We start from the raw sequence: 20,288 nt of genomic DNA on the forward strand, positions 1-20,288 counted from the left end.
TGTTCCTTTTGGTTGTGATCCATCTTTCTAGTGCCTTGTTCTAATTGGGAGGATAATAAAATCTTAGCCATGGTTTTATTTTCATACTCATTCAACAAATATTTATTGATGGCCTATAAGAATAACAATACTAAAGGTTATCATGATTGAATATTAATCTGTGTTAGGAACTTCCTCAAGCATGTTTAGATGGAAGGGCAAATTGATCTTTATAATTCAACTGAAACAGAAAGTTTCAAGGGTAAAATTTTAAATGGAGACAAGCCACAGAACTCTGGACATTGGCAATCTCAGTGAATAAAATGGACAATTTATGTCCGGAGAATTTATATTTTCCAGAAGACAGAAAATGATGAGTAAATGAACAAACTGCCTTCAGATGAAATGTGCTATGAAGAACAAAAGAAAACCCCTTTTCTGAAATGACTCAGGGACATTTTCCTAAAGGGCCGTCACAGAATCAGCTAGGCTCTTGTAAAGATTTGGTAGTAGTGACTGAGTTCTGAATAGTAAATAACATGGAAGTCTGTTTTCTTATGTAAAATACAAAAGAGTTCTATGACAAATTAGCTAACATCTTAAGCTTATGACAAAAACATAACTTCATAGATTCCTGCTCCAGCATTTGGACTAACCATCTCTCTGCTTGCAAAGTGGCAACAGCATTTCTGTGTGATGTATCCCTACATATCTTGTGCAGAGTCCTCAGAAAAAAGAGATAGATCCTCTATTCTTAGCAATCTCTTTATCAGAAGTATTCATCTTGTGTCTTATTGTCAAAAACTGTTACTTGATGAATGAACTTACTCTGATTATCCTATGGTTTAAGTTTTAGAGCGATTAAGTCCCCAGAGCGTGAATTTGAGTCAATTTTCCTAAGTATGTGAATGAAAAGCAAAGACTAAATTTTTTTTGAAGTTAAGGGACAAAAAAGAGGGACAGATCTGAATGGGTAATCACTGTTGGCTATACTAAGTCTAGTCTTGAGTAATGAGGAGTCAGGTATATGAAGAGCTGGAGGAAGAATATTCAAGGGAAGCGAACAAGTCTGAGTCCTTGAGATTGAGAAGCTGCTCAACATGATCATGGAACAGAGAGCTATGTGGCTGCTATATGGTCCCTTGATAGCAGAGAAGGCAGGAGAATGGGATAAAGCAAGAAGTGTTGGAGGATTTAATTAACAATATGCTCAGGAGCTGTATTGCCTGCAATCATATAACAGACATAAGTTTTAAAATTTGTCAATCAGCTTTATACAGGTTACTTAACCAGTGTCTCAGTTTCATCTTTTGTAAAACTCATAGAGAATATATAACTTAAGGAATTGTTGAAAGATATAAAACAACATAAGAGTCTGTGATCAGAGTAGATTCTAGAATAAAGTAGATTGTCATGGTTAGTATCATCAACTTGACATACTATAGACTTGCCCTGGGAATGCCTGCGGAGGATGATGTCCATTAGATTATTTGAGATGCCACTGTGGGTAGCACCATTCCCTGTGCAATGGTTTGTGAGCTGAGCACTAACATACATTCCTTTCTGTCTGATTCCTGATATAATGTGGCTTGCTGCTTTCAAGGACCTTGTGCCTTGAGTGCACAGCCATGATAAACTGTATCCTGGAACTTTAGGTTGGAATAGGCCCTTTCTCCCTTCAGATACCTTTGTCAGAGTGTCTCATCACAGCAACAGCATAGCCATTCCTTTGAAATCTCACTGTAATTCCTTTGGTATGATCAGATGGCCTTATGTGATGGGTAGAAAAGCCCCATACACATGTTTCTGACAATGCTCCACGAAGATAGGCACTGATCTCTCAATACTTAGGTGTTTCTCTCGCACATGCTACTGAATGCTAGTAGAATGTCAAAATTAAATTAATCAGATTTTACAAATGGTGTAGCCTTGTTGTATTTTATTGACAACAAAACCCAAAACCTTCCTTTTTTTCCTGGCAAAACTTACCACAATCTTTGATTAATAAAAATACTGTAACTCAGAGGCTATATGGATGGAGAGATGAATAGACAGATAAACACACACATACATACACACACATTTATATATGATAAACATATATAAACAATAGAAAATGATAGACACACAGAGTCAGACAGCCAGTTGATATACAGAAGGTGAGATGGTTGCCATGTCACTAGCATTCAGGCACTTAGTTTTTCTAGTAACATGCATGAAGTAAGAAAATTATTTCTTTCACTTTTCCTTATGGTAAAGATTACGACAGCACAAAGGAATTTTGGATGGAAAAATACACAAACCCAAACAGAGCTAATTACAAGCAAAAAAAAAATTGAAAATTTTTTAAAAATTAAATTTTTTGCAGCACAAGAAACAAATTTTAGAAGAGAACAGAGTTTAATATTTGAATATTTCCAGGGCTTCTTTTCTTTCCACCCCTCATCTTTTTTTTTTTTTTTTTAAGATTTTCTCAGCAGAACATCTTTCACTGTCAGTTTGATTCTGTATCTTTCTAGCTTGAGCATCACAAAGCAGTGTTTCTACTTCCTGTCAGTTCCAAATGGAAAATAAGCCCGAGAAGAACTCAAGCAGGACAGCCTAGGACAGACACCTAACTGCAGCCAAAGCAGGGTTGCCTACTAGTCACAGCTGTGGAAGTCCGAAGCAGCTCCCCATCACGGCCTCACTGAGAGCTAAGGTCATTCCTGAGAGACCTGGGCATGCTGTTCTGGGAGGATGAGAAAACAGAAGCCAAGCAAAACAGAACCACTAAGTAAACAACGCATATTCACTAAAGAGCACACCTGCAAGATGCCCAGAAGGAACTTCAGGCTAACTTAGCAAGGAGGGAAGAGAGACAGGTTGGACCAGAAGTACCAGCCTTCTCCCGAGTTCTCAGCCTCAGTTAAACTCATTTTAAGTGATTTTCTTGACAAATTTAGATCCGTAATTCAAGATCAGCACTTTCCCAACAATCCAGTCTCACTGAATTGCTTTGCTTTTTATGTCTTTGTCTTTATTTAGAGAAACACATTTTTCTCTCTGTCTATTGTGCTTCAAGGCTTTCTTTTCCTCAGAGTCCTCTTGTGAGTGGTGGATCCAGCTGCTTTGGGGCTAATCTCCGGCTCCGTTCTACCCGGAGATTGATTTAGAGGCAGAACGGTCACCCAGAGAGTATGGCAGCACTAGTCTGGAAGGAACTTTACTCGTAGTCAGTGTAAGTCCGACCCTTAGGAAAAGGACCAAGTGGGATTCAGAGACAGTAAATGGTATTTCAGAGTCACAGGTGTGTGCCAGAATTAAAAATTAAAGTTGTCCCACATTCGGGGTTTTGTGTCTTTCTATTGTACGGAGCTAATGGCGGGGAGATAAGGGTTAAGTTGCACAACCAGTGCAAACGTGAAGCTCCAGTTGGATCAGCCCAGTTCACTTTTTTGAGCCCTTACTGCTCTTAGGAGTCTGGTGGGGGATGGTAGGGGGAGAACAGTTAAGTTTTGTCTTGGGCAAAGGACAGAATGCCTTAAGTGAAGAAAGCCACTTGTTCTTTTCCTTCAGGTAAGACTTCCTGTGTTGAGTACACCGCCCAGTTGTGAGCAGAGCAGAGCAAGCAGTACCCTTCTCCCTGCGATCAACCCCTGTCCTGCGGCAATCCAATCACTCTTTTTCTCCCTCTTCTGCTTAGCCCCGAAGCTGCAGCATTCTGGTCCTCCTCACTCTCCCTGCTTCTCAGATGGCCTCCTTCCAGCCTGTCATCACCATAGTGATCTGTCTAAAATGCAAATTCTTTCTCATCATACTCCAGCTTAAAATAGTGCAATGCCTACCCTTTCCTGCAGCCACACAGGGTAACGCATTCCACTCACACCAGCACTTCTCTTTGCCTCTTTGGTCCCAGTTAATACCAGATCTAGTCCCTGAACTGAGATTTTAAGCTGACCTCAGAATTAGAACTCCTAGAGGTTAGGAGCTCCCTATTCATCTCCGTGTATCTAGTAAGGCACAAACACTTATTGAAGTGGCTGTCTTTTGAACTAGACTAGGACTTAGAAAAAAAAATCAAAAGAAACAAAGCCATTTAGTAAACAAATTAATGTTTTATAGAAAAAGCCCTGTAAGTTCAAAGGGCTGCACTTATGAGTTACTCCATTATTTTTTTTTTTGAAGCTTGGATTCATTTCTCGCATAATGCTATGAGAGAAATGGATTTTGAATCTTTCAGCCAGATTTGAAGCTTTAGGGAATATCTTGGCACTTAAACTCGTGGCCAATTTTTGACTAAATGCAGACAAAGAAATTTTCTTTTTATTTGCCTCTGGGACTCTTTAAGTTTTCTGAGTTCTTGGACATCTTATACATTGCTATTCCAGTTTTATGTGGAACAAAAAAAGCAAATGAAACAAACAATAGGCAACAATTGCTGCTGAGGGAAGAAGACAGTAAGCCCTTCTTAGACACAGAAACCAATAGGTGCCAGAGGATGGGAAGAGCACTAGTGGTTATCTGAATTAGTTCAGCTCCCATATCGAGGGATCTCCCTGGAAAAAGAAGGACTTTCTGCCTTTCTCAGCTGTCAATTAGAAAATTAAAACCAAAGTCTGGTGATACATTGTGTACCCTAATAAACTTGCATGACGATCAGAGGACAGAGCCAGCCACTAGATTAGACACAGGGGCCAGACAGTGGTGGCACACACCTTTAATCCCAGCACTTGAGATCTCATGCCCTTGCTTGGGAAGCACACATGCCTTTAATCCCAGGAAGTAATATGGCAGGGCAGAGAAAGTTATATAGGCGTGAGGAAACAAGAACTCACTCTCTTTAGGCTGAGGGTTTTGTAGAGGTAAGAGCTAGTGGATGCTGCTCTGCTTCTCTGATCTTTCAGCTTTCACCTTGATATCTGTCTCTGGGTTTTTTTTTTTTTTTTTTTATTAAAAGATCATCCAAGATTTGAACAACACTAAAGCTGCCCCTCTCACTGAAAGAGTGAAACACTTTTAAAGTATTTAATGGCTGTATTCCTTGACATATATGTGGAATCGTAGAAATAGCTGCACAACTTTACTACTCTCTCTGATATCCAAGGAAGTCAAAGAATTGAGGAGAGAGGGGGCCTGATTTAGTGGCCCTGACTTATCTTTAGAAAGGCTAAACAGATAAGGTCAGAGGTAGTCCTAGTTACAGTATCTTCAGGGGGAACTTTGGGAATAGGGTCAGAGTAGATGGTAGGGATAAACTCTGAGGGCGGTAGCCATGTTTTAAGTGGGACTATACCTTTGCATCAACTTGGATTCATTATTTATCAGACAGAGTGATTGTGGGCCCCACTTTTCTGATACTAACAAGGTTGGCCTGCCTTGTCTTTGGACTGCGTGATGTCAGGTTGCCATTTTCAAGCATCAGTGGTTCAGACTAAATGAGTCAGAGGCAGGGAGTGATGTCCTCATTTCTGATTCATTGGCCCTCTGTCTTTCCTGCTCCCTGGACCATGTTTGGCACAAAGAGACACATTATATAAATTTATTGCAAAAATCATAATTTATTATTTTCACTGTATCTATGGTTCAGAAAACAGATGTTTCATACAGATGGTCCCTGGGAGATTCTTAATTTTTAAAGACATTTGCCCTTACATACCATTGACTTTTGTGACATTACTGTCTCCTGGCCCCAATTATGAACCTTTACCTGCAAGACCATGACCTTGTCTTCTGAGCATATACCTATATTCCATTCTGATGGCTCCTACACATGTAAAACCTAGTAGTGCCCAATCTATAGATAGCTCACATAGTCACACCTTTATTTCAACCCATATGTTGTCATTTTTGTCTGACTCTCCTCTCCTTGGATCATTCTCTACACTTCTGGAACAATTTTTCATTGGTCCTTATGTATCCTTTGAAGGATGACTGCTTAAGCAACTTGGGATAATATTTTTAAATCTTCATTCATATTCCCCACATATCTAGTCAGTTAATATGGCCTGCTGCTGTGTGATAACTTCCTCAGAATTGAAACATTCTTTCTCAGAGGGAGGCTCTTTGGTACTCCAGACATAAACCTCTCACAAGTCTCAGGAAGTACTTGAAACTTACAAGATTCACAAGTATTTTCCCAAGGTTATATAAACAGTAAGAACTGCTAGAGAGGAGGCTATCTGATCAGCCCAGGTTCCTGGAAGTGACTCTCCTACTTGAGCTGCCTATAAGTCATGCAGAGAGCTCCAGAAATGCAGCTTTCACGATTTGTCCCACAATTTTGGAGGACTTTTTGGTGATGCCTCTACTTTTGCATTGTCTATACTCCTGTAAGTAACCCCACATCCACACTACTTAAGTGATCCCACTAAACTCACTGGTTCACCAAGGCCAGCTTTGGTGCAGTTGATTCTTTCATCTGCCACTGGTTCTCTATTTAGGTGAATAGGCATTTGGTTGCACCTCTTCAGGAGAAGTCACACATCACCTGCTCACCTTCCTTCATGTGTTTCTAACTAGAACATCTTTCTTTTCCCCCTGAAGTGACCTCTGCTCAAACTCTTTTCTGCCTTGTGCAGGTTATGATAGCCTCCTATAAGGTTTTCCTATCTGCAGTCTTTGCCAGCCACAAATCATCTGGCATTTTGATACAGACATTTCCCCACAGAGAATTTCTCAAGTTACCAGCTTGCTGAGGTATATTCAATTCTAGGGTGTACTGTTTTGCAAATGATTTGAAAACTAGTGATGTCACCACAGTTCTTACAAACCCATCAAGCTGGAAGTATCTTTCATGACCTGGTTTTTGGTAAAGCTCTCAGCTAGAAAGTCTTGCCTTTGTACCGTGCTACCTATCAGGGATCAAATCTAGTGTCTTCTGCTACCTTGGATCTTTGCTGAACTCATTTTTCATTAACTCGAAGACTTTAGATGTGCTATTTTATATATACTTTATTTTTGTTCATTCTAAAATTATTATTTAGTGCTGGGACTGAACCCAAGACCTCATGCTTAGCAGGTAAGTGCTCTACCACTGAGCTAACTATCCAACTCTGACTTCCAATAATCATATATTTGCAGATATGTCGTAAGTTCGTTGAGACTGAGATCTTGCCTAGTAATTCTAAGAATGTGCACCATTTATGGGCTTAATAAATATGCCATATGCTTAAAATATCATTGCTGAATTTTATTATGTCATTTGTAGTCACCAAATTCCAGATATTCAAAAGCTCCCAAGGATTCTGCTATAGGCAGCTGTTCTGTAATATTTACATTCTAACATATTTTGGGCAGGCTTCTCAAAAAAAAAAAAAAAAAACCCAGAATGGCTAAAGAGAGAAAAGGCTCTTCTGTGTTTTAAGCAACATGCAGCAATTGTGCCAAACTCATTTAAAGCCCACAACATTCTTCCAGAGACAAACGGAGTGCTTATTATTCAATATATAGAATTTACAGTCATTGTTTTTATCCTTACATTTTAATAGTTGATAAATGACCCCCTCATTACTGCTTTCACACCCAGAATTTGTTTTGCTCGTCTCTGCTTACTTACAATTACTAAAAGTAGTTGATATAATAGCATCAGTAGAAGCCATGACAGTGTGTACTGTGTGCGAAGAGTTTATTGTACCCCAGGGTACTGAGTATAATAAGTGGACTACTTCATTTACTGTTATATTTGCCTATGATATATTGCCATTTCTGTAACAAGATCAATAAAATTGCTCAAAACAGCTAACAACTTGTATAAGGACTGTAGTTAGTGCTCATGGTTGATCTGGAAGCCATATTGACATTGAATTTCAAAGGTAGTATTATTTAACATAGAAAAATCAATTGGGAATGGTTTGCTATGATTTTTAGCTATTGTATTTTATTGGGGTCCTATATTATCCTGTGATTTCATGAGACTAATTGAATCCTGCCTTTTTCTGATGCCACTGATACTGATGTATGGTCTATGAAACTTTGGAGATTAAAGTTAAAGAATTTAGAAGTTCTAAGTAAAATAGTTACATCTTTCACTCCATCCCTCTTCCATTAGGCATTATTTTTAATATCCTAATATATGTATAAATGCATAAACTAGACTGGAGTATTCTAGGGCTCACTTTAATTTCAAAATTTCCAATCTTAAGTATAAATTCTAGGGAAAAAAAATTGTTAGTTTACTGGGAATGCACGGTACAACCGTTTACTCAAGGGATTTTCTTCCTTCCTTCCTTCTTTCCCTCCCTGCCTCCGTCTCTCCCTCCCTCTTCCTCTCCCTCCTTCATTCCTCCCTTCCTTTCTTTTTCTGAGTACATTAATGATGAAGACTATGGAACTCAAGTTATTTTGTTGAATTAATCTCAGTAGTAATCTCATCATTCTTCATTTGTTCTGGATCTTGCTCGGAATATGCTCTTGGCAGTGCAGCTGCTGTGTATGTTGAATATGTAATGTGTGAATCTGGTCCATAGTCAAACCAGTTGCTGTCTGGCAAGTTTAGCTATTTGTGGTTCATTTTGTAGTTCTATGTGATATGCGCATGATCTGTTCTTGGCACTGAGGTTGAAAAACAGAAGCATTTAACATATAAATAAGAGTATTTTGTTTTAGCCTTTTAGAAGCTTCAAAAAATTTAGCTGTTTCTATTCAGTATGTACTTTGTTTTTCATTAATATGAATCTGTTAATGATGGTATGGTTAGAGGAATAGTGTTTCTCTGGTTTAACCTTCTCCTTCTATTGCAAAATTCAGAACTCTATTTTTTAAAAAGTGTATCTGGGGATGTCTCAGATAATTCCAGAGAGGTTTCTTGCTTAAGTTATGGTATCATCATTCTGGAAGTTATGGTAATTTGGTTCTGGAAAACTTTTGCAAATATGCCTCTTGCCATTATCAAAAGTACAGCTCCCAAATATTTGTAATACCAAAGCCAAGGTTATAGGAAAGTTTAAAGCTGTTCTAGTCCTCCAAGATAGATCATCTGAGACCTTAGATCTCCATGCAAGCTATAAAATGTGCAGGCTTCCTGTCTACTTCTGCTACACTACTGCCCTGCTGTAATTTAGAGTCATGTATTTCTGAGAGCTTGCAGAATCTTCAGTTTTGTCATCACAGTTACTGATAGCCTGGGGCTAGTAATTATCTTTATGGTAGTGAGATGAGAAACTTGAAATTGCTTCTCTTCTTTAGCTTGATGTTGAATTTCTTCTCAAGAGAGAATCACATTGTACATACAAATCAATCACTGGACAATGGATCCGGAATCTGCTCTTCAAATACGTTAATGTGCTTACATGTTCCATCCAAACTAAATCTGCATGCCATTGGCATCTAAGCATTCCTGACCCTATATATGCAAGCTCAAAGTGCACTCTTTTGTGAAATGCGGTGTCATTATGTTCCAGTGAGTATAACAGGAAGTTCTGGCAAAGCTAAATATCCTTAGCAATAGATTTCCATTTTCGTCTTCTCTATCTTTTCTCCCTTCCCATTCATGTGCCTTCCTTCTCTCCTACTTCCCTTCCCCATCCTTTCCTTATTGTATTGACTCCTGTATTCCCTGTGAGGAATGAGAGTGAGGTTTCAGCTCAAATTGTCTCCAGTAAGCCAGAAGAAAATTAAGTCAGCAGCGAACCAACAGAAAGGATATTCAAATCTCGGTAGGAGCAGGATGAACTGTCTGAGTACAAAATGCATTGCCTTCACATTTATGGCATTTTTCCAGGCCCCTGTTGTCACACCTACAAAGTGCACCAGAGTCCACTAAACCTCATATGTATTCACATATATTCATATAAACCTATCTTTCCTCATATGTATTCACAACGACTCCAAGGCAACCCAAATACTCTCTGGTACCGGAAATGCTTCCCAACTGAATCTCCTCTTCCCCCACCTCTGTGGACACTTGTCTTTAGGAAAACCCTTTCAGCACCTGAAATACCTGTTTTTATCCTGGCAGACAATTTTGGATGAGATCTCAGCTCCCCAGGGAGAATGATGTCACTTAGTCTGTATGTGGGTGAGGGGAGCTTCCAAATATTTTCCTTCCGTTGCAGGTACCAGGATGACAACAGCATTGTATTAGAGTGTCTCTGTCCCCTGACTCTGAACTGGCACTTGGTAGTAGCTTATACTGTCATCACTTCAGATCTGCAAATAGCTCTATTCCAACAAACACTGCTTTGATCCTGCTGGATATTGCAGATAAATACCACCTTCCAGTTAATTTGAACTTGTCCTCATTTTCCATCATAGTCAAAATGACACAATACACGATGCATTCAGGCTTTTCCCAAGTTACACTGGTACACTGCATTGCACCTAATCTTTATTTCTATCAGAAAAAAAAATCATCATTGGAAAATTGAAGAGTTAGGTTTATGACATATTGTGAATATAAATCAACAAATTTAGAATTTTTTTGACAGACTTGACTTAACTGAACATTCATATTAGATAATGAAAAATTTCATTGTAAAAAGAAACTTTTTTGTTTATTAAACATCAGGTACTGTTCTCACACCAGTTGCAGTGGGGTGTCTTGCGCTTGTAGGCAACAAGGAAAACTCCAGGCACGTGATACTGTCTAAGTTCCAAGCTGGAGATCTACGGAAAGCCTTACTCTCCCATCATGAAACCTTAAGAAGGGAACAATTTGACACAATGAAGAACATTTCAATAAAGTTATTCTTAAAATATGCTATTTTTAGTCCGAAATAATGTTCTCCTAGCAGCACCCTAAATAACTTCTAATAGTGAATCTACCCTTCTACGATCTATAATATCATAACCATAGTAAAAGTATAAAAACATGAATTAAGCAAAATAAAAGAAAATCTAACTGTGAATTAATTATATAAGCGTGGTGCTTACATAGATTTTTCTCATCCCTGTCCATCCCAAAGTCTTCCTTCATTGCTCATTAGTTAGTGAACACCAAGATGTGCTTGAAAACCGTAACACAATCCTTGAGAAGACTTATTAAAGTCTGGAGTATCTGGTCATCGAATTGTACCAGCTTTGACAGAGTATTTAGAACTGGAGCTGGCTGCTTGCTTTTTGAGAAGTCTCTATTCTTGGTGGTAGTCAGGTTCAGGGTTGGTAATGCAGAGGACTAAAGTACTTGGGGAAGGTATTATACTTCAGAACCGTCAACAGAATCTCTAAAGTACAGCTTCAGATTCCTCTAAGAAAAAATAAAAAAAAATCCATGCAAGAAAAGAAAACCTTTGTCTTGGACAAATGCCTGGCTAACCAGATGGACTTTTCCTAATGCCCTGGACTGCTGGCTTAATTGTGTGCACTGGACCAGAAGCAGAAAGATTTCAGAGCTCACTCACTCACTACCCTTGTATGAGAAGCTGTGTTTCGTAACTCACCAAACCCAGTTCTAGAATATTCACTACTTACCAGGACGAAAAGCACCAGGAAGGCCAGCACATTCCAGACCTAGTTGGAGGAAACAGATTCATGAGAAACCCCTTGCAGTGCCCTGGGAGTGAAATCATCGGGCAGCTTGCAAAGCACAGGTGTTAAACCAATACAGCAGTGGGAAGTATTGGAAATGATTATTTTTTTTCAAACAAGCTGTAAATATTATTCTTCTTACAAATTGAGTTCATTGTTCTTTATATTAAAGGAAGTAATGGTTATAAAGAGTTTGCAACGTTTTTAACAACGAAAGGTCCTAAACAAGTATAAAGTGCTTTGATGGGGATCTTCGTAGTAATTCGTAATGGTTGCACTTCTGTGTATGGCTAGAAGATACATCCATTACCTGATCCTTAAAAAACTCAATGGTTCACAGTCAGGCTGATTTCTTTGAAAACATTTCCGTTAAACTGACGCCTCTTCAGCCCTTCCTGATGTTGTGGGTCATTTCAGTCACTAATCATGCCAACTGTAGCTTTGGTCTCTCAGAATGGAACATGTACTATTAATTTGATAATCTAGGAAATCTCACACAGTGCACAACTTTAGATGTACCAGCTGTGTGTGACAAGCAATGTTTTTCTAATCTCTTTGTTAATTCCCTTCCTTGGGGCACAAAATTGGAAAGGAAACCTTCTGGAAGCCTCTTTCTCTAATGTCCCATAAAAATAGTGTCGTCGTAATAGGAGCGCATTTGGAAGGCAGAAATAATGGAGTTTGGTTTCTACATCTGCTAGTTATGAACTGGGGTCTTTGGACAGGTTTACAATCTTTCTTAGTAAGCTAGCTGGAATTGAGAATGAAGACAGGGAAGGAGCTCCAGGTGTGAAGAGAGAAAGCAAGACAGGACAGTGTCTCGGGTACTGTGCAGCCTTCAGAGCGACTGAATCCTAAAACCCAGTTGACCGCAATTTTAATATCTGCTTGACGTGAATTTTGTAAAATGCCGCCTAATGATTGATGAAGTACCAATCAAGTTCACGATCACTGTGGAGTAAGAGAGACAAATGTGATGGCTGCTGCTGGGGACAAGGGCATGAGGATTTTTGCTGATCAGAGAAATAATATGATCGTTACAGATAGAGTGATGAGAATCAATCAATAAACAGAGCAAATGACCCTGAAGAGAGAAGGGACAAAGTATTGGATGAAGTCTTTTTTTTTTCCTTTTCAATTTCTCAAGTCATTTAGATTTTTTTCACACATTATGTTCTGACCACAGTTTCTCTTTTCCCAGCACCTCCCAGTTCTGCCCCTCCTTCTATCCAAACTCACACCATTCTTTCTTTCTCTCCTTAGAAAACAAATAAGCATCTAAAAAATAATAGTACTAAACAAACTGGACTGGGACAAAACTAACGGATATACAGAGAAAAAGAGCTAAAGCAAAAGCATTAGAAACACGTAGAGATGCAGAGACACACAAGTTCACACATATAGATATCTCATAAAAACACAAAACCAAAAACCATAATATATTTGCAAAAGACCTGTAAGGTAAGAAACAAAGCAAAACAAGCAAGCAAAACAAAACAAAAGTCACTGATGAAGCATCATGAGACAAAGAACCTCCAAAATTGCCATTGAGTTTGTTTTGTCTTGGCTATCTACTTCTGGGCATGGGACCTGCTTTGTGAGTAGTTTGTATACCCTAGGAGACTCTGTTGGAGAAAGCTAACATTTCCTTAGTGGCTGTAGATGAATTGCAGATAGCATCTTGGTTAGCAATGGGGGCTTGTGTCTACTTCCCCCCTCAGTGATGGGGCCCCGTCTGACCTAGGCCCATGCAGGCCCTATGTATGCTGGCACAGTCTCTGTTAGTTCATGTATGAGCCAGCACTATCGTGTCTAGAAGGCCTTGTTTCCTTGGTGTTCTTTATCCCCTCTTATTCTTACAGTCTTTCTATCTCCCTTACCATAGATGTCCCTTAGCCCTGGGGAAAGGGATTGATAGAGACATCCCTTTTAGGGCTGAGTGTTCTCACTCTCTGCACTGTGTCCAGCTGTGGATCTCTATCTATTCCTATCTTCTGTAAGAGGAAGCTTCTCTGATGCTGGCTGAGCAGCACACTGAGCTATGAGTAGAGGAGAAGGTCATTACAAGTCATTTCTTTGCTACGTTCCTTTAGCAGAACATTAGTATTTGGTTTTCCCCTAGGTCCCTGGCTGATCTAGTGCAATGTTGGGTCTTGACCACCTGTGCAAAGTTGGGTCAGATGGGTTCCATCTCATGGAGTAGGCCTTATAGCCAATCAGATATTGTTTGGTTACACCCACAAGGTGTGTGCCCTTATTGTTCTAGCATATCTTGCAGACAGGTCACCATTGTAGATTGATGGGGTTTTAGATGACTTAATGTTTACATTTCTCTGGTTGCATGCATGGTACCTTCCAGTACCATGAACACTAGTTATTGGCGTGAAGATTCTAGGTAGGCACGAGCTCTAATTCCCCATGTTCAATGAGTCATAGGTGTTGTCTTCAGCAATAGGACCTTACCATCAGTTTGTGGAGAGCAACCAATAGCCTTGGCAATAGCCTGGGCTGTTTGAAGATTCTCATGTGGCACCTTTGGCTGAGAACTCTATTAAATGTAGCTATTTCCAGAACTGGAGTTTTTTATTTGGATATGAGAGATGTCCCTGTCCAGCTGGAGCTCTGTCTCACCTCTTATTTGGCAATTCTATTTAGATCACCTTCCTATATGTTTGTATCTCAGGAAGCTTCTACTCTATTAGGTTTTCATATGACCTCTCAAATGACCCTTATTTCTGGCTGTTCCTCCCTGCATTCCCTTTCTCATCCCCTCTCAACTCTCCTTCACCATTTGATCCTCCTGTTCTATCCCCCAACCAACCCCCATGTTAATCAATAACTATCTACCCTATTTCCCCTTCCTAGGGAGATCCATCCCTGTCCCTCTGGTTCCTTACTCTATACCTAACCTCTGTGTTTATATTGAGTGTAGGCTGATTATCTAAGACTTAAGAACAAACAACCAAATACAAGTGAAAACACACCATATTAGTCTTTTTAAGGATGGCCTCACTTAGGATGATTTTGTTTTCTAGCTCCTAACCATTTGCCTGCAATTTGATTTTTTAACAGCTGAGTAACATTACATTGTATAAATATAAAACATTTTCTTTATCCATTTATCTGTTGATGGACATCTAGTCTGTTTCCAATTTCTATTATGACTAGAGCATCAGCGAACATGGTTGAGCAGTTGTCTCTGTGTCCAAGTGTGGTATAGGTAGATATTAAGATGAGAGAAGAGGGGGATTTTGATCATGGCATTAATTTATTAATTTTGCAATTGGTGCATATTCTGTATGGTCCAAAGAATGATCTGTGGTTGTTGTACTTCCAGTTTGGAGTGAGTTTGTTAAACCTATAGCAAGCAAAAGCGAAAAAAAAAAAAAAAAAAAAAAGAGCAAATAGCAGGTATAGCAGGTACCAGAAGGAGCAGGTAGATTGAAAAACACCATCAAATTGGGCCTCACAGCGTCCAACAGAGACGACTGGGGTAACTCAGCTGAAAGAGCAAACAAGAGATAATGTCATCAAACCAGGGGCTTACAAACATTCTGCAGAAGCTGAAGCGTCATGTGGAGTTCCTGATTTAGCTTTTCTGCACAGATGAGCTCCCAGTGCCTGAGCTTCTGGCTTTCTGTTCCCACTGTGGCCATTTCTATGGCAGAAAATGGACAACAGTAACCTCCGTTGGGTATGGGTTGCTGCTAGCTGTTTTTAAAGAAACGTTTTCACTCTTGAGATGTTTTGCTGTTTTCTTTCCCCCTCCTGTCATGAAGTTTGGGGACCATTAGCCCGATACTCATACAAGGAGTCTTAAACCGCATTTAGAGATAATCACAACTGGATCTGAAATAAGGGGCAGGCGATAACATGACTTCCAGGGCCAGCAGCTTGGTGAGACGAAGCACTATATTAGAATACGGTTGGGCTTTCTATATCTTTTCAGTCAATCTCAGTAATTTTTGTTTATTGGCACAGATACCATTATTGCTGCCTTTCTTTTGCTACTAATTTCCTGATCAGTGCTTTTTTTTTTCTGACTCTAGATTTAAACATTTTGTGTCACTTTGAAATAGCTTGTGAATTATATATAATCAGGTAAGTGTAACTCAATTCAAGAATATGAACCTTAAAGCACATTATTTGTGTGTGCATGTGTGGTGTGTGTGTGTACATGTGTGTACGTTTGTGTGGTGTGTGTGTGTACATGTATGCATGCATGTGTATTTGCAACAGCATGTGTGTGGAGGTTAGTTCTCTCCTTGGTCCCTGGGCTATCTAGTCTCTGGTTCTTGCTTACTCAAGCAATGTTAGGTATGCGTTCCATCTCATGGAGTAGTCCCTAAGTCAAACCAGTTATAGGTTGGTTACTCCCACAAGCTTTGTGCTACCATTGCCCTAGCATAACTTTAAGGTAGTACATCATTGTAGATAAAGGGTTCATGACCGACTTGGTGTTTACATTTCTCTTTATGGCACGGCGAGTATCTTTCTATACTAAATATGCTGGAATATAGGGGTGAAGATACTAGCTCAGCATCTCCATGTTCAATTCTACTGTTAGTATTTTTAAAATAATTGTGCCAATCTATTTTCATACTTTTCTAAATTTATTGTAATTTCTCTTTTCTGCAACATTTCCTTATTTTGAAACTGTCAAGTAAAAATACTAATAATTCCTCTTAATAGCCTATCAGTTTCAATGTTATAAACTCAATCAGTATTTTAACAGGAAATTTAAATTTATATTTGTCTATGATATCTAAACTTAATGAACATCTCTTCCTTCTTCCCAAATGTGATACCTTTTCACTTTTATCTAAATTCCTATTCCTACTTCTACCAGTCAGGAACTATAAGGGCTTGGGATTTTATCAGTTTCATTGGTTCTAGCAGAAGCCACAACTGGAGGGGGGGGGGGAGCATGAGGATTTTACATTCATTGTAATAATAATAGTGACAGGGGTGGGCTTTTCCTTTCCTAGTTAAAGGAGCCTAGCATCCAAAGAGTGACACCAAGATGTCCAGATGATGCTTGTAAACACAACGTATTTCTTTATAGGGAAAGATGCTGAGCTGAGAGATTCTGAATCCCTTGTACGGGACTTTAAATGTAACAGTGGATAGCCTTGTTTATCAACCTACTGGACATGGACTCAGTAAAGAGATTGGTTTGGGGGGAATTTATGAGGGATTAGTCAGTTTATGTTAAACTCTAAGATTACTGTGTTGACATTAATTGATGTGGGAAGATGCATCATGATTTGGACCATTTTCGGAGCACGGGCTACTGAGCTGTATAAGATGAAGAGACTACTTAGCACTAGTCTGCAATCACTCTTGTCTGCTGTCCGGCAGCAGGCACAATGTAGACGTGCTGCCACCAACTGCTCCAAGTCCTTGCTGCCTCGACTTCCCCAAACTGTGAACTAGAATAAACTCTTCCCAGCTTATCTGTTTTTTTTCTCTTAAGGTATTTTATCACAGCTATAGAAGAAATTAAGACAAGTGTGGGTTATCTCTGATTGGGAAAAGGCATTCTGTTTTCAAGAGTGTAAGAAAGCTGTCCTTCCCTCCAGGAGTAGACAGTCTATATGGCAATCTCCACGTCTGTTTGCAAGATATGCAGAAATATGGCTGCTATGAAATACCAATGCTACCTTCTTATTTATAATATTGCTAGTTATTGTGATGGTTAATTTTCATGAGCAGTGTAATTGGATTATCAAATACTTTGGGCTCTAGTGAGGCACTGATTTCCAGAGAGGATTAGATGGGGTTGAAAGATGCGCTCTGAATCTGGGCAGGCTGAGGTCCTGGACTGGATAAAAATGGTAAGAAGAAATGCCCACTTGAGTATTACAATTACCCCTTTGCTGCTTTCTGATCCACCCAATATGAGCCATCGCACTCTTGCTGCCATACCTTCCTTATATTATGGGTAGTGTGCTCAAACACTGAGCCAAAACAAACCTTTCAAACCTTACATTGTTTCTTGTTAGGTCTTTGAGTGGAACAATGAAAAGAGTAACCAATGCAGTTGTTTAAAGTGTTAGTTATTACCAAAATCATAGCCATTACTCTGTTGTCAGCTAATTCGATCACATCTGATTCTGCCATCGTGTTCTGTGTTTATTGTCTTTGCTGAAGTATACCTTTAGCACTTTGATCTGAAGGAGTCTGTGGTTAGTAAGCTTGCTAGACACCTCCCTTTAAAATGACTTATTGATTTGTAGTTTGACTGGGTATAAAATTCTATACTAATAGTTATTTCATTTAACACTGTTTCTTTGAGTATCCAACATGTTTCACACAGATCGGCTGTGTGTTCTGTTATATGGGTTGCTTTTTGTTTCCTGTAGCCTTTTCAAAGTTTTTTTTTAATCTGATGATATGCCATTTTCCTACAACTAATGGAGTGTGACTTTTGTGTTTTGCCTGTTTTACTTCATTTATAGTGACAGATTTTGGATCCTGGCCTTAAGTGTTCTGTCACAGGGCCACAGTCCTACTGTGACTTTTTTTTAATGGTTTTTTCCCATTTGTCTATTTTTTTATTTAAGATGCTCTGTGGCCTACGTTGGGATGGAAGTCTTCTGAGTCAAGCCTCTTAAATGCTGGCTAGAATTGTAGATTTGAATTACTATGCCTAGTTTAGAGCTTGCTTTGATGTGTTGCCTTAAAGACATCAATGCTTCGTCTAACTTCCCTTGGATATTAAATCCAAGAGAATCTTGTCTCTCTCCAATTCTGTAGCATTTCCAGTCATTGTCTATTTCACTATCACCTTTTCTGTGTTTTTGTTTTGTTTTTATTTTTCTGCTCCTTACTTCAGGACAGATCAAAACTACTAGGATTCCTTTACCTCTTTGATTTTTGTTTCTTATGCTCTTCATTCTTTGTAATATCATGGGAGTCTCTGTAATATCATGGGAGACATTCTTAATTGTATGTTTCAGTTCAGTTCCACTTAACCTACATAAGTATGCCATCTCACCCATATGTGACCTTCATTTTAAATTATATTTTATTTATGTACTATCTATATTTTATATCTAAGTCAGTTTCTTCACAATTTTGCTAATTTGTTTCACAAGTTCTGACCTCTAAATATTACAGAAGAAACAATTCTTTTACTATTATTGTCTAACTATGTTTCCTTGGAGTTTCTTGCTTTAATTTGGTTCCTTCAATTGCCGTTTATAGTAACGGATTATCTCTGTTTTTTCGCTTGGTTCCCAATGTGGTCTTCTAAGGATTGGAGCTCATGTGCGTGCAGCTCCACCTATTCCTGGTGTATAAAATTCAACCCTCTAAACCTTCTGATTTGGTCCATGCTCAAATCTGCAGCTGGTAGTTTCAGCTTTCAGGGGACATTTTGTTTCACAGTTTGCTCACGTTCCTGGGGTTTTCTGTTTTTAATGCCACTTAGAAATTTCACTTGGGGATGGGTAATTGTGGGTTTAAATCTTTTTTTTTTTTTAATCTATGACTTCATGTTTTGAAGGAAGAGGATGTTATTTTTGGTGGGTACTTCATCAGCCATATTTATCTTATAATTATTCCTGAAAGAAGATTTCCAATGGAACTATATGTGATAAATGAATAATAATGTAAGTGGAAAAATAACAAGCAATTGTCTAGAATCAGGGGGACTCACAAGTATTTGCAGAAAGAAATAACGATGACACAAGAGCGCAAACCAATTTGACAGAAGATGCTGGAAGCATTTCATGGTTTGGAAGGAAACCAACACACCACAATCTAACTGGGACTTATATCAAATTTGAAAGGTGAGGACAGAGATTTGACATTCAGTGATGTTTCCTAGATATCCAGGCACCTGTTGAGTGAGCTCAGGGTTCGCCATGTTGAGGTTATCAAATCTAAAGAAACAGAACTTTCTGTTGATGTTCTTATACATAACCAACTCCTCAAGGGCATACCATTCAACTCACAAGATTGCCATATATACCAGAATGGCCAAATTTTTATAATACCAAGCATACATTTATGAAGGTGTTCTGGACTAGTCTATAAGAGAGGCATTTCAAAGTCCAATTACAGATAAATAGCACATTGGCTGATGAGCAGTGGGTTAAAATTACAAAAATGGCTTTGGTGATTTTAATGGTTTTGGGGACATGGTAGTCCAAAGAAGTATGTGGGCTGATACCTATGAAGAGTAGCTAATTTAGACTCATTGTCCAGGGAACAGCTGCAGCATAATGAGTCATAAATTCCCTTTGACATCATTCCTTGTACTGTGCTGGTTATTCTGATGTACATATTGAGACTGAAAATACTATTATGGTTTGTATCTTAAATGTTTCCCAATGGCTCATGTATTGAAGGTGTTGTCTCCAATAGGTAATGGCAATATTTGAGTGTATGTATGTATATGTGGAAACCTTGGAAGTAGGACCTTGTTACAGGAAGTAAGTCACTGGGGGTCGGAGGTGGGTGTGTGATTCCAGTCTCTTCCTCTCTTTCCTTTTTCCTTCCTGGGTACTGTGATATAAACAGCTTACTCTACAATGAACTGAAACCTTGGAAACCATCAGCTAAAATAACTTCTTTTTTTCTTTTAGATGACATCACATATTTTGTCAGAGTGATGACAAATGTAACATAAGCATAGAATAATGACTACTGTGACCATTACTCTTTCTACAGTTTAGAATTCCAGTCACCATCACCTATTGTTAATAGGCATATTAGGCTATATGTAGCTGGTGTTTTCTCCAGTCCTGCCTGGGCCCACAGCCACTCAGACCCAAATAAACACACAGAGGCTTATGTTAATTAAAACTGTACAGTCTAAAGGCTCAGGCTTTTTGCTAGCTAGATCTTACATCTTA

At 38.9% G+C, this 20,288-nt stretch overlaps 1 long non-coding RNA gene across 7 annotated transcripts in view; it reads left to right on the forward strand.

The window, feature by feature from the left end:
- The window catches only part of LOC128118415 (uncharacterized), a 262,810-nt gene that overhangs the window by 88,220 nt on the left and 154,302 nt on the right, over positions 1-20,288 (forward strand). For 2 of the 7 annotated variants that reach the window (XR_008221195.1, XR_008221196.1), the window contains exon 2: positions 15,474-15,525. The exons of the other annotated variants lie outside the window; for them this stretch is intronic. This is a non-coding gene — a long non-coding RNA (uncharacterized LOC128118415). The remainder of the gene's footprint in view (positions 1-15,473; positions 15,526-20,288) is intronic. 7 annotated transcript variants of the gene reach the window in all.

This window comes from Peromyscus californicus, unplaced genomic scaffold, assembly GCF_007827085.1.
Source record: "Peromyscus californicus insignis strain IS unplaced genomic scaffold, ASM782708v3 Scaffold_22__1_contigs__length_63687245, whole genome shotgun sequence".
NCBI lineage: Eukaryota > Metazoa > Chordata > Mammalia > Rodentia > Cricetidae > Peromyscus > Peromyscus californicus.